This window comes from Mastacembelus armatus, chromosome 15 (genome assembly GCF_900324485.2).
Source record: "Mastacembelus armatus chromosome 15, fMasArm1.2, whole genome shotgun sequence".
Taxonomy (NCBI): domain Eukaryota; kingdom Metazoa; phylum Chordata; class Actinopteri; order Synbranchiformes; family Mastacembelidae; genus Mastacembelus; species Mastacembelus armatus.
In genome coordinates, this window is record NC_046647.1 from 11,984,676 (window position 1) to 11,997,984 (window position 13,309).

Genomic DNA, 13,309 nt, shown 5'->3' on the forward strand with positions numbered 1-13,309 from the left:
GCAATATCTATTTGAGTATATTGTAAAAGTGGCTTTTTATTGTGCTCTATTGTATTCTGACCAAGTCAAGCAATAACTTGAGTTCCCGCCTCCCTCCAAACAGCCCCACAATTTCTTTTGCTTCTGAAAAGTAATCACACTCCTCTCTTTCAGAGAAATTCAAAAATCCAATCACGTACAGTTCTGTCTGTCAATCGCACAAAGAGAACCTTTTGTAATGCTTATTGAATGTTTTTGAATTGCCTCACAAAACACAATAGTGTGCGACTGATGGCCTCTTTCACACGGTAACAAGTAGGCGGCTGATGAGCAGAACACAATTACTGAAATTACATGTTGCACTGATGAGTTAATAACAAGTTTACTTAGGACATCACTGTTGTTGATTTTCACACATCATTTCACAAAAAAAGAAAAAGAAAATGGAATGAAGTGAGATGACTTTGTGCTCTTAAAGCCATACAGAATTAACAGTAATATAACGTGATTATAAACACAGTGCAGGGATGATTCAGTGACTTTGTGGTTGCGTAACTCAAAGGTCTCAGGTTCAATGCCAGTAAGCAGTCAGTTTAGTGAACTACTGTTGAAGTGTCCTTGAGTGACGCTGAACATGTTCACTCCCTGAGGGTAGGACTTTATATTAGAAATAGAAAAAATATCTGTCAGCATGGCTATGCACTACAAATCAACAATTTAAAACCAGTAGTTTCTAACCTTTTTTTGTCTGGTTCAACCCTACAGAAGAGATGGTACAGGATGTGTTAATTTGAGTGGATTGAACTGGATGATAATTATATAAAGGTGTGTATTATGATTTTCCTTGAATTTTCTATACTGTATATAGGCTTATTGTCTTTCTGTCAGCAGGCTTTCCCATTTGTACCTATACCACTCACAGGGATAAACGATGGACATTTATCCAATATCTTCTACAATCTATTTTCTTTGCTAGTCATGAGCTCTGAGTCACAGCAACTGCATTAGGACTCATTTTCCACACAGGTGTCTTATACATAAATACCTGTTGTTCAAACAAACTAAATGCAGACCGCTAGCCTTACACCAATGTTTAATCTTGCTTGTGATTTCCCACTGGCAAATGTAGAAATCCCTCTGAGGTCAAATACTTCTGAGTGGATCATTTATTTAGTGCATTATCCAATCATAACATTAAACATAAAAACAAGATACTGTTTAATTAGACTGAAAGATACAGCTATAGGCTACAACACATTACTTTATATGCATATGTGTGTTACTCTGTGTGTGTGAGTGATTTAGTGTTCTGACTGTGGTTCATTAAATTCCACAAATCATCAGAAGAAACCAGCTGAAGTTGAGTGTGTTAATCTGGTTTCCATGCTGTATGTGTGTGTGTGTGTGTGTGTGTGTGTGAGACTCATCCCAGGCCTGTGAGGCTGTGGATTAGACTCAGGGGGCCAAACTTTGATCATGGGGCTCTGTGTATAATAGAATGGGGTATAAAGAGAAGGGAAAGAGAGAGATGGGCTGAAGGAGGGGGAGGGTCAACAAGTATATCAGCAAATGGGTGGCATGTTTGCTGTCTCTCGACCCTCTCCCTCTCTCTCTCCCTCTCTCTCCATGCTGTCCCTTTTTTCATTTTTCCTGTTTCAACAACTTGTTTGTTCACCCTCTCTCTCAGCAACGCAGACAACAAAAAGACAACAAAGCTAGCATTGATTTTGTTTGCAAACTTTTTGTCTGAACTTTTCAGTGTGATACTAAACTCCCTGTATTATGACTTATATAGTTATTTATATATATAGTTATATTTACAGTTATTGGTAATTCTAGTTCTAGTTATTATAACTATGGCTCTACAGTGATCTAGTGTATAGTACAGTAGCTTTAATGCAGAAATTACATCATTTCACAAAAAATAACACCACATCACAAAACACAACATTTACTGAAGCAGATCTTTAAATTAACTCTGAACTGACTTCTGCCTAATCACAAACAAGAACTGTTGTTCCTACCTTTTCTATAATTTTTAGATAATGTTTTGTGAAATGTTGTGTTTTCTCATTTGCTGTTGTATTTTGCAAAATGTTGTTGTGTTTTCCACCTTAGGGCCACATCAGTATAGTTTCATCGTTTGTTATTATCTCTGTCTTCTATTGTTTATCTTCATCTCTCCCACCTCTCTCTGTCTCTGCCATATACTTACACATTCTCTGTAAATACAGTGTTTTTGTGTTGCCTATTTTGAAGCAGGTTCGTCTTGTTTTAGTCTTGCATTGGAAATAACACTTTCAGCACTCCAAAACAAAACCAGCATTCATACAGCTCTCTCCCTTCATGAGCGAACAGTGCTGTTCTGAGACAGTAAATATGGATGAGTTTGCTGCTTTCGCTCACAGTTTCTAGAGATTTGTGTTAAGCACCGGGCCCCCGGAGCGCTCTGGCAGCCAATCTTTTAATGAATCTTCTGTTCACTGTTCAATTATTCAGTCTGATTCCACGCTGGAGACAGTAATGTCAGGCCAAGAGGGCAGACAGATGGATGCAGGGTAGAGGCCATGGGTTTACCATACATCACATGTGGGAGATATTTGAGAATCTCACTTTGGTGAAAGTGAAAGGTCAGAAAGTATGACAGGAATTGAGGTGAGGTCTGAATAAGTTTCCTGTCTGACTTTGTGGACATCATAGTTAATGCAGTGAGAAGCACTGACCCTGTGAGAGCTACGTGAGTACTGATGTTGCATCTGAACCCTTGTGCTCTGATGACAGGTGCTATTTATGTTAGCAAGCGCTAATAATCTCCTCCAAGATTCAGTTTGTCTCCTGTTCAGAGAACAAGAATTACATTCAGGATTGTAACTCTGCCAGAAAATTGGGTTTGAATGACTCCTCCACACTCGCGGCTCATGCTCACTGCATCAGGGATGTGAATCCACCAGTTTGCTCATGCATAGACACGCAGCCTGATTCTTTCTTACACAAACATGCACACTGTGTCAACCTTGCCCAGCAGGGAACTTTTCCACACAGGGTTTCATTTTGGAGATGGAGAGAAATGATTCTGCAGAGACAGACAGGGACACAACACATACCAGCAGGTGGGAAATGAAGATTAATTAAATTTCCAGGAAGGTTTTTTGGGGGAGCAGGAAATCTCAGTCCACCCCCATCTGGGTAAGTCATCAAATGATGGATGCACATAACCGTGGGTTGTTAGGCAAACGTGAATACTTACCTTATGTCCTGATTAGCTCTCTTAGAGGCGCTGGCTTCACAACTTTGTTTATGCTTGACATAGAGAGGGTTGCCAGCAGAACAGAAGAGAACACAACAAACACAGCAAGGTCAGGGCCTGAATAGTAACAGTTTAGTTGAGAAGGACACACACTGAACAAACATTATGGATGATAACATAATCAAGACATCATCCAAAAAGAAATCCAGACAAGAAGAAGCATTTACAGCTCTATATCTGTCAGTCAGTGTTTGTGTATGAGGTTGGTTTGCCTTACTGCTATCCTGACCGCCAATCAGTGACATCAGAGGAGCAGTGCCGGTGGATTCCTTTCACCACAGTGCAATTGCATTTTAACAGGATCTGTTGCCTCATTCTGGAGACTTACATTACATTTTTTCTATTATACATATCTGAATAATCAGCACAACAACAGCTTCTGCTCTCCTCTGCCCTCTGTTCTCTTTTATTATGCTCCATCTTTCAGTCTTTCTCTCCAACTCCAGCTGAGTCTCCTTTTCTCACCGTCAGAAGCATGATTCAATGCTGTGAGTTTTCACATAATTACATCATAACCCTCCTTCTGATTTTGAACACTGAGACTATGATAAATACTGTAGATATGAATATATTTCTCTGCTGGTTTATTATAGCATCTGACTCAGATATATCAGATACAAGAGTTTGTTCGAAGTTTAGGCATTAAACACTTACACCGTTACAAAATATGCTGTTTTTAATTTTCTTTTTTAAAACCATTGCTTAGACCATCACAGTACAAAGAAATTTACGTGTAGAGTTTAAATATAATAAAATAAAATAAAATAAATAAAACTGGAAGAACTAGGAGAAACTTTTATCCCATAGATTTATACAGACCAGATGGTAGGTATTTGGATAGTTTTTTTGTTCTTCAGCCTGTGGGCTAATAATGGATGTTACATTAATGTGCCAAGTTTTATTTGCGTAGGTTTATGTCAACATACAGTGGAAAGAACTGTGTGGGAGATACAGATTATCACATACTGCCCAAAGTTTAGGGGTTCAAAAGTAACATCATTGCATTTTATATTTTGTTTGTTTTGTATGACATCATGGACTGAAGTCTTCAAGCCACAGACATCAGCGGACGCTTTGTGTCTGACTTTAGCCTCATTCATGGTGTGGAGAGGTGACCTTGTGGTCTGCAGCACCAGAGGTTAATACCTCTAGGTGTCTTAGTGGACAGAATGTGCTGGTGTACTCATCCTTCCATCATCATCATCAGCAGCACAGAGGAGCTGTTAAATGTGACGGCCCCGCTGTTTCCCCTTTAGCTCAGTGCCTTCAGATCCAATGTGACACACACAGTGCTGCTACGCAGATCTGAACTGGCTTCTCACTTCACACCAATTTGCACGGCCTCGTCACAGGGCAAATGCTTCTGTCTCCTCTAGCATTGGCATGACACATGCATACACACACACACACACACACACTTTCACCCTTGTGCACATAAAGACACGAACAACATGGGGAACTAAATGGCCAATTCATTCTCACTGCAAAGATGACTCATTTTTGGGTGTCTGTCAGTTTCCCCTGTAGACCCATCTCTTGTCTCGCTGTCTCCTCTCCCACCTCCTCTCTGATTTTATGTGAGGAAAGTGGCATTCAACAGGGATCCTACAAGTCTTTACAATTTAAACTAAAACTGAAACATATTGAAGTTAGGTTTTCCAAACTGACCCGAGGTTATCAGTGATTGGGGGTGGCAGAGGTGGTTTCATTTTAATTTCTGTTTACTGTTACTGTTTTGTTTTGCGTCATTATGATTCCTATTAACAATACTTGTGCTAGATTTTCTTTTAGTCTATGTACTGACAGACCCCTTTCTTTGCCAGGTAGGCTCCTTGTTTTACAGTAGCGCTTGAATCATTTTAATTTCCCCTGATTGTCCTCACATGCTTAACAGGGTTGGAGTGTGAAAATCATTTAGTTATGTAACTACATCCTATGACAGTCAAGATGTCTGCTGTGAAAGGGCTTTCTACAGCTGCTGTGTTATAAATAACATCAGAGCGAATATGCCTCCATAGACTTTAATGCATCATATAACTCATAATAACTCACAGGCTGCTTCACATCACAGAATGACTGCTACAGATAATAAACCGCACAAAATATATGTTGTGTTTTTTTTTTCTGTAGAGGCATTCAAACTCTTGTTTATGGGCCTTTTTGGAGCAGACATTTGCAGTATAAACGCAGGTGTTAGTGATGGCTGTGTTCTGCTCGAGTTTCCCAGCTGAAGCTACAAGGGTTTTATGAAAAAATTTGGGCACCTCATGGCAAACTACACCTTTGTGCTGATTTTTAAATAAATAAACACAACCCCTGTGAAACAAACGCATATTAAAAATGTTAATGCACTTCTGGTTTTTATTTCATGAAAATAATGATGTAAGCCTTCTTATTATTCACTGAAAAAAAAATCAACAACATATGCAATTTTCCATTTAACCCCCTGATGAATTATTATTTACACCTGTGTTTTTCCCAAAGTATCTGTGTTTATTCTGGTCACCAGAGGGAGGCGCTGTTGCACACACACGCACGCGCACAGACAAACTAATGAGCGTAAAAGTTGGAGGTTTCACAATAAACTCGTTTGTTTTTAAAGGAATAAAGAAAACGCGGAAACAACGAGGAACCGTGGAAACTGAACAAACACCTGGTTTCAGGTAAGACGGCTCGTTAGTCCCGTCACAGTGTTTTAATGTGTGCTAATTGGTAACGTCAGTCTTTGTTTTACCATAACTACAGGATGCAGGTGTCTGTTTGGATTAATTTAGGTGCGTCAGACAAATGGGTTTGTTTGGAAAATAAGGCCAATAAAAGCCTTTAACAGTTAGATGTTGGTGTGTATGTTATCTGAGTTAATAAAATGAGTTACAGGTGTGTATGAATGAAGCTTTGCCTGTGGACAATCCACTGTTACCTTTGTTTCAAGGAGGTGGTATAAATATTTAAGGTGTGTGGGTGTTTCAGTCATTTTGTTTTATTACATTATTTCGTTTTTTAATGGAAGATTTTATGAGATTAACTAGAAACATTTTTTAAAAAGTTTTACATAGTGTGATGAATCCACAGGCCTGATTATCATTATCTATTGAAAATGGGTACAAGCAGTGAATATGGGAAGGTAATTTTTTGTTGAAATAATGTTTTGTGTTTCTTGTATGAATTTCTTGTTTGTTTACTGCTCAGATTCCCAAGTGACTGACTGAATAGATGTTCTTACAGTTTATATATTAGACTAGTCCCAATACAAACTTCCCCCTCTGGCCACCCTACAGTCATTGTCAGTCAAAACTCTCAGTGTTGTCCTGTTCAGTCCTGTTTTGCAGGAAGCATCCTAGCTTTTTGGATTTTTTTCATTAAGGCCTGGAGCTGATGGTGATATTCAAGTTCTGCACTGAGAATAAATTGTGTGGGAGTCAGTGTTTTGATTGTTGAAATCCATGTTATTTGAATGAAATTTGAGGCTTTTCTGCTGGGAGTTGATGTTTTGACATAGCACCATGTTACTGTTGCACCAGATAAAGTATTTATTCAATATGTGCTGCAAAGTTAACAGTAGATTAATTTCATGTGTTTCCTTAAGGTTGATTGAGAAGGACACTGTTAATAGGCACTTTTGAGTTACCTAAACTGTTTTATTAACTCGCAGCACAGAATCAGAGGATGACATTTGTATATAAAACATGGAAAAAACATAAAAGTTTGGCAGTAAATATTTGGTGGATATTATGACATGTTGAAGAAAAAACAGATAGCAGTGGTTTTCCCCTGAACATATTTAGCTGTTTTCTAAGTTAAGGTTTGTGTTTACTCTGCATCTCTTTATCTTTCTATAAGCTTTCTCTGCCACTTTCCTAGCTGCATATATTGTCAAGTAACTTAGCACAAATTCTGTTTAAACTATTATTAAAACTGTGAAATCCACTCAGCCATCCTGTTGAATCTCCTTCAGTACAAGCGAGTGCTAAAAGAGTCCAGGAAAAAAAATTATTTCTCTGCAAGTGCAAGTCACTAAGCAGCCATAGCACATGAAATATTGAGATGCATTAAGTCATTGGTACCTGTAGCTTAAAGGTGGGATTTTGTGAGCTTAAAGGAAGTGTGTGAGTAGATATATATGTGTGTGTGTGTATATGTGTGTGTGTGGGGGGGTAGATACCCCTGGTCTTTAATAAGTCAGGGCCACTGGAGCCCAGGGTTTAATTAAATGTTAGAGACAGATTGAGGCGCCAGCAGCACCATGCTGGTCTTCTCCTTGGACATACAGACACATACACACTTCAGGAGCAGGAATGTCCTTGGATGGTTTATGAATCACACTCTTAATACCTCTGAACTAAAAAGGATATAGAGAGAAAAGAGGTAGATCATAGAGATAAAATGACTACAAGCAAAAGTAAGGGGCTGGAAATAATGCTTAAAACCTCAAAATGATAGTGGGAGTAATAGAAAAATGGTGAGCAATATGAGAATGAATTGCAATAGGGACAAGTACAGAAGCAGAATGTTTAATGGCATCAGAAATCTCCCTTCAGCGTTCACCCGATTTTTTTTATTTATTTATCCCAACTTAAAGTGGAGGCATGAGACCAGTGCAATTTTAAAATACTAATGAACATTTTTTCTGTTCATTTCAGAAAAACATTATCATTTTCAGATGGACTCTAGGCTGTTCTGGCATTTGCACCCTCATTCTTCTAAAGTAGAAAATGGGGTTTAAAGGTGGTGCTCAAAGTAAGAACACAATAAATTGCACAGAAAATTCTGTAGTGTAAGGCTATTTGCTCCGGCATTTGACACACTATTTTCTCAGCTAGTTGAGAAGCTGGTGCTCTATTGTTAAAAATCCAATCAAACATTTACAGGACAATGCTTTATTTATTTATTTTTTTAAACTTGCAATTTCTCCACCAAGCAGGAACCTTGATGTCTGTTGGCTTATTTAAAGTGACCTTTTACACATTGCTTATACAGTAGTATAATCAGTCGGTTCAGCTATTCTGTCTTCTTCTTACAGGCACCCACAGCTCAAAGCACAGTGAGCTATGTTTTTTCAAAAACCTCGATAAAGCTGCAGTTTTGGTGCATTGGTGCTTGAAAACTATAACAAATCATTTTAGCACTAAAAACAAATCTTTATATCATATATTTATGACCTGTGACAGAATGTGGCTGCACTGAGATGCATCTTTAGCTTTCCTTTAGGCAGCTCCAAAATCAACATTAATGTGCTCTTCTGGAAATCTGGTAAAGGACGAAAGCAGGTTTTAAGTGTAACAGCAGTTTTGCAGCAATGGGGTTTTCTGGTTACACATGCAAAACGTCAGGTTAACAGATGATTTGCCTACTGCAATTGTCTTGTGTTGGTTGTTGTGCTGAAATCAATTGAACAGACCTAATTAATTAATTAATTGAATTCATTATTGAAATAATTGATCAGTAGAAATATAGTTTAGTTATAGAGTTGTTTCAGTCACTGTTCAATGATATCTCTTTGGCTGGAGGGACATAGTGATGGGTTAGGGTTATTTTTCACTATGTTTGGGGGAAAATTGGTGACTAAATGGTTGATTATATTAATTTAAAAAAAATGACATGCTTCTAAAAGAAAACAATGGTTACCTGCAGCCTTGGTTGTGTGTAGAGCTGTAACATTAAGAATTTTCTGTTAAGACAAGTTGAACAGAAAATTTATTTGGTGTTTTGTAATCACTTTTTGTAGTTCTTTAGTTTTGGACTGTAAAAAAAAAAATAAAGATATGAGTGTCATGGGCAAAAAATTAAGACATTTTTGACTATTTTTTGATCATTTCTAACAATAAACTGATTAATGAAGATCATCTGCTGAGTCATCAATAATGAGAATATTCAACAGTTCCACCTGTAGTTGTCTTATCTGTGCATAGGAGTGATGCATGAAGTTTTTTGTGCGTCAGTCTGTTTCTGATCCAGTAAAGGCTAAAACTACAGGCTGCTGCATGGGGCCTTTGGACCATTGTGAATGTATGGCATTGACCTACAGAAGTAGGTTGCAGCTGATCAAGACTGTGCTGAGTTGTCAGGCATGTAGTGTAGTGCAGCCTAAGCTTTATTCTTTTAAAGATGGCAGGATCTACAGTATATTAAAGCAATAATCATCTAGACCTATAATTAATGCAATGCACACCTTGGGCTGGTAGTTTTTGATTTGTTGAAGTTGAAATGCTTTCTGAAATTGAGTTGTTAGTTAGAAAGAAACCTACATATTAAAAAAGAAAAAGAGAGCTAGCTCAGTGTCCTTGTGCATGACGCAGACAGTGCATGACCTCAATCGCAGTCTGGAAAATTTAAAACTCTAACCCCACTAAGCAGCAAAGGCCTTCACTCAGGGCTACCTTTACAATAAAAGTGAGATTAATGCTGCGGAGTTGTTCAATCAGTGGTACAGAGTGCAAATTTGATTTTGCTGATGAGGCTTCCCTGCCTTCTTTCCCTTATTCCATCTTTCATCCTCACCCCTCCTCACACCCATTTACTTCACAAGATGATTCTTTTTTTTTTCTTTTTTTTTTTTCTCTTTCCTCCTAAAGGGAAGAGCCTCTCGTTAGTATGCAGAGCAGCGGAAGTAGAAACTGCACACTTGTTTTGCAGTAGTATGAAAATGAAATATTCATGACTATATACAGTTATCTTTGAGCACGGGACAGAGAAATGAGGATGGAAAAGTGAAAACTATTGTAATTTTGACATGAACTTCCATCCAAATTTCCATGGTGTCCATGCTCTCTTTTAGGACAGCTGCACTCTTCTTGCACCTGTTAGCTCTTTGAACCTGAATAACACAGTGAGAAGTAGCTCATCTTATCTCCACCCCTTCAAACTCTGTCTTCTGCTACTCTTCTCCTTCTTCTTTCTTTTCTCTTTTTGTTCTTTCTCTGCCAGCTGTCACTTCAGCATGGCTGGCGCTATTTCTGTGGCAGTGAGTAAAAAAGACCTACCCCAGCTGACAAACTGAAGGTGAATGAAATGCAAAATAGCTTTGAATTCATGGATCTGCTGCATTATGCAGTGATGCTACATGGAGGACTCTAAGTGCTGTTGAAGTAGTTCAAGCGGAGGATCAGTGGTGTAAATTTTCACAAATAAAGACTGACAGCAACACTCAGTAGATTATAATAAAGGTACTTTCTGGAGCTTCAGCATGTAATCGATTGTTTGATCTACTGAAAATCAATCAGACTATTTTTAAAAAGCAGTTCATTATTTATGGTTGTTCAAGCAAACAACTGATGGTTTCAGCTTCTCAGATGTGATTGCTAATTGTTGTGATCTGATAATAAATTGAATATTTGGGGATTTTTAAACTGTTCAGACATCAACCTGTCCTCTAGCAACTTGTGTATAGATCAGAAAATGTAATTGGTAATTGACAAATAGTGTTGAGTTTTGCAGCCTTATTAAATTCTTATTCAGGTGACAAGGCCTTACATAGATTGCAATTGCTTCATAATTTGGATAAGACAATGCTACTATTACAACTGTGATGCAAACAATGCTATCTGGTTAGAGCTAATAGTGAAATATCAATAAACAGCCAAATATTACTAGTACAGAGGTGTATCGTGTCTTGAATAATTTTGGATGTTTATACCTTGGTCTGGGTTATTTAGGTGTTTTAGTTTGGAAATACTCACTGTGACCACAGCATAGGGAAACAGGTTTATTTTTCTAATTTTACTTATGTTTCATTTATTGTTTTTTTTGTTTTTTGTTTTTTTTACAGGAAATATTTTGGCACTTAACAAGTGGAAAAGCCCAGGTGTAAATAATATTAATAGATGAATTCCATTCAGCTGGCTCAGTTTGTCTTGTATTGTGTATGCTGACTGTCACACTGTTAGTATTAATGGGGCACTGTGCCTTTTCGAGTATGATAATTAAAAATGTCTGCTGTGAATAAGGCCCGAATTGCTTTGTTCTTGTTTTTAAAATAACGTAGTAACAATCTCTTGAAGTTTGCAGCACTGTTTTTCATGTTGGCACTGACACAATGAAAATTACCAGGCAGCAAAACAGTCAGACAATTCATCACAGACCAAGCATGGATGAGTACCAGCACATACATCCTTTTGATTCTGCACCTGCATGGAGTAAAGTGGGTGCAGTGTGTCTATGTGGGGCGGGGGGAGGTATACTTTAGGTAACAAGCTGTTGTGTCAAGTAATAGACCAGAAAAGTACTCTGGGTGTTGGAGTCTCCCCATTTCTTACAATGTTGTTGCAGTTTTCAATCAAGTCACGCACATACACAAGTGTTTCTGTGTATTATTACTCATCAGACCTCTGCTTGGGTTGATGGAAGGTGAGTTTAATAATTAAAAATTTCCAAAGTACATTTTTCCCGTGTGGAAAAAGGAGATAAGACAAAATAGAGGCCTTAACTCTGGGTTGTGATTTAAAAACAGTTGTTTTGACTGTTTGAAATTAACATTTCTCTCCTTTCACTGTCTAATAAGTATGAATGTGTTTATATGCAAGCATGTATATGGATGTGTTGTGTGTTTATCTTGGATGACTGTGTAGCCTCAGTACTCTTCACAGAGGGTAGATGATTTATTGATTAAAATGACTCATTTATTCATCTGAGGCATCTGGAGAAGCCGGAGGGTTTATTTTAGTCATGAAATCAACCCCTGCCCTGCCTTTCCTCTACCCTCCCCGCGAATAACCTCACATGCTACGACATCCACATTGGAAACTGTGCTGTAGCTCAAAGCCAAAAGCCACACAACAGAAGTTTTGTAAGTTCTAGTATGCCATTTGTTTCTTTTATATTCATTATAATATCCTAGTCTGGCAGACTCATAACATTGATTTCATTCCTTCGTGTAACAAGACCATTCTGTTTATTACCCGTAGCATGCAAAATGAATATCACTTCTGGGTTTTTACAATAATAAATGAGTTTTCTTATATTCTCTTCATTACTGAAACCATCTTTAACAAGAGATGTAAAAAAAAAAAAAAAAAGTCTCCATAGCTCTCCATAGCTCTGCTTTTTGTCCACAGTATCAATCTGTCAGTCCAACACTGACAGTAACCATTGCTTAACTATGTAAATGCACTTCATGCTTCCTGTATTCCTTTCTGTTGGCTTGTTTATCCTGCTCTCCTCCTGTTGAGTTCTGCCAAATGTGAGAGTTCATGAGGGAAGGCAACAAAGCGTGGCAGTCCCTGTCACTGTTGCTTGTTGTGATGCCACGCCATGATTCACTCATGGCTGACAGACTAAATCTTGTGCTAGGCCGGGGCTGATTATGGCTTGGAGAAGTGTGGCAGCTGGGTTGTGAATGCGTCAGATTTACTGTGCCTTTCCGTCAAAGGTCCAGTGTAACCTGCTCCTAAGCTGCCCTGGAGCCTGAGATTTGACGCATGCTGACACAGGCTTCAGCACATACAACATACTGGGGTTAGGGAATGAGACATCAACTGTGGGGAAATGAAGGTGGCAATGTTTATTTATGAAGTGAGAATGCACCAGGTCTGGTAGAGAACTATAAGCAATGCTACAGGTTTGACAGAATTCGGGAAAAACAGTTGGATTGGACATCTGGATTGAACTCTGTAGCCTCAAGATGTGAATACATGTTATCTCCTTCCTTGTACTACAGAGCCTTTCATCTTAGGCTTACGTCTCTTTGTGTGCAACCCTGTATCTTGGCTGAGTCAGTATGTCACAGGCTCCATGCACTTCGTCTGTGTGATTCAAGTGGAGGTTCTCACAAGTGCATGTGAAAGCTCCTGTTTTGACAGGTGCCTAAATCTGGGATTAGAGTAGGGATGAGAGTTGCATTAATCAGAGGATTCATCCCCTGTTGCTCCTCTCATCCTTCTGGCTAAATATATTGCATTGAGCTATGCAAGCCAGGGAGGCATGGAGAGAGACTAAGATTGTGCATGTGTGATTTTCAATCCTTCACATAGGCTTATTACTGGAGGGTTTGACATCATTTCATAGATCCTCCAACACTTATGTCTGTTT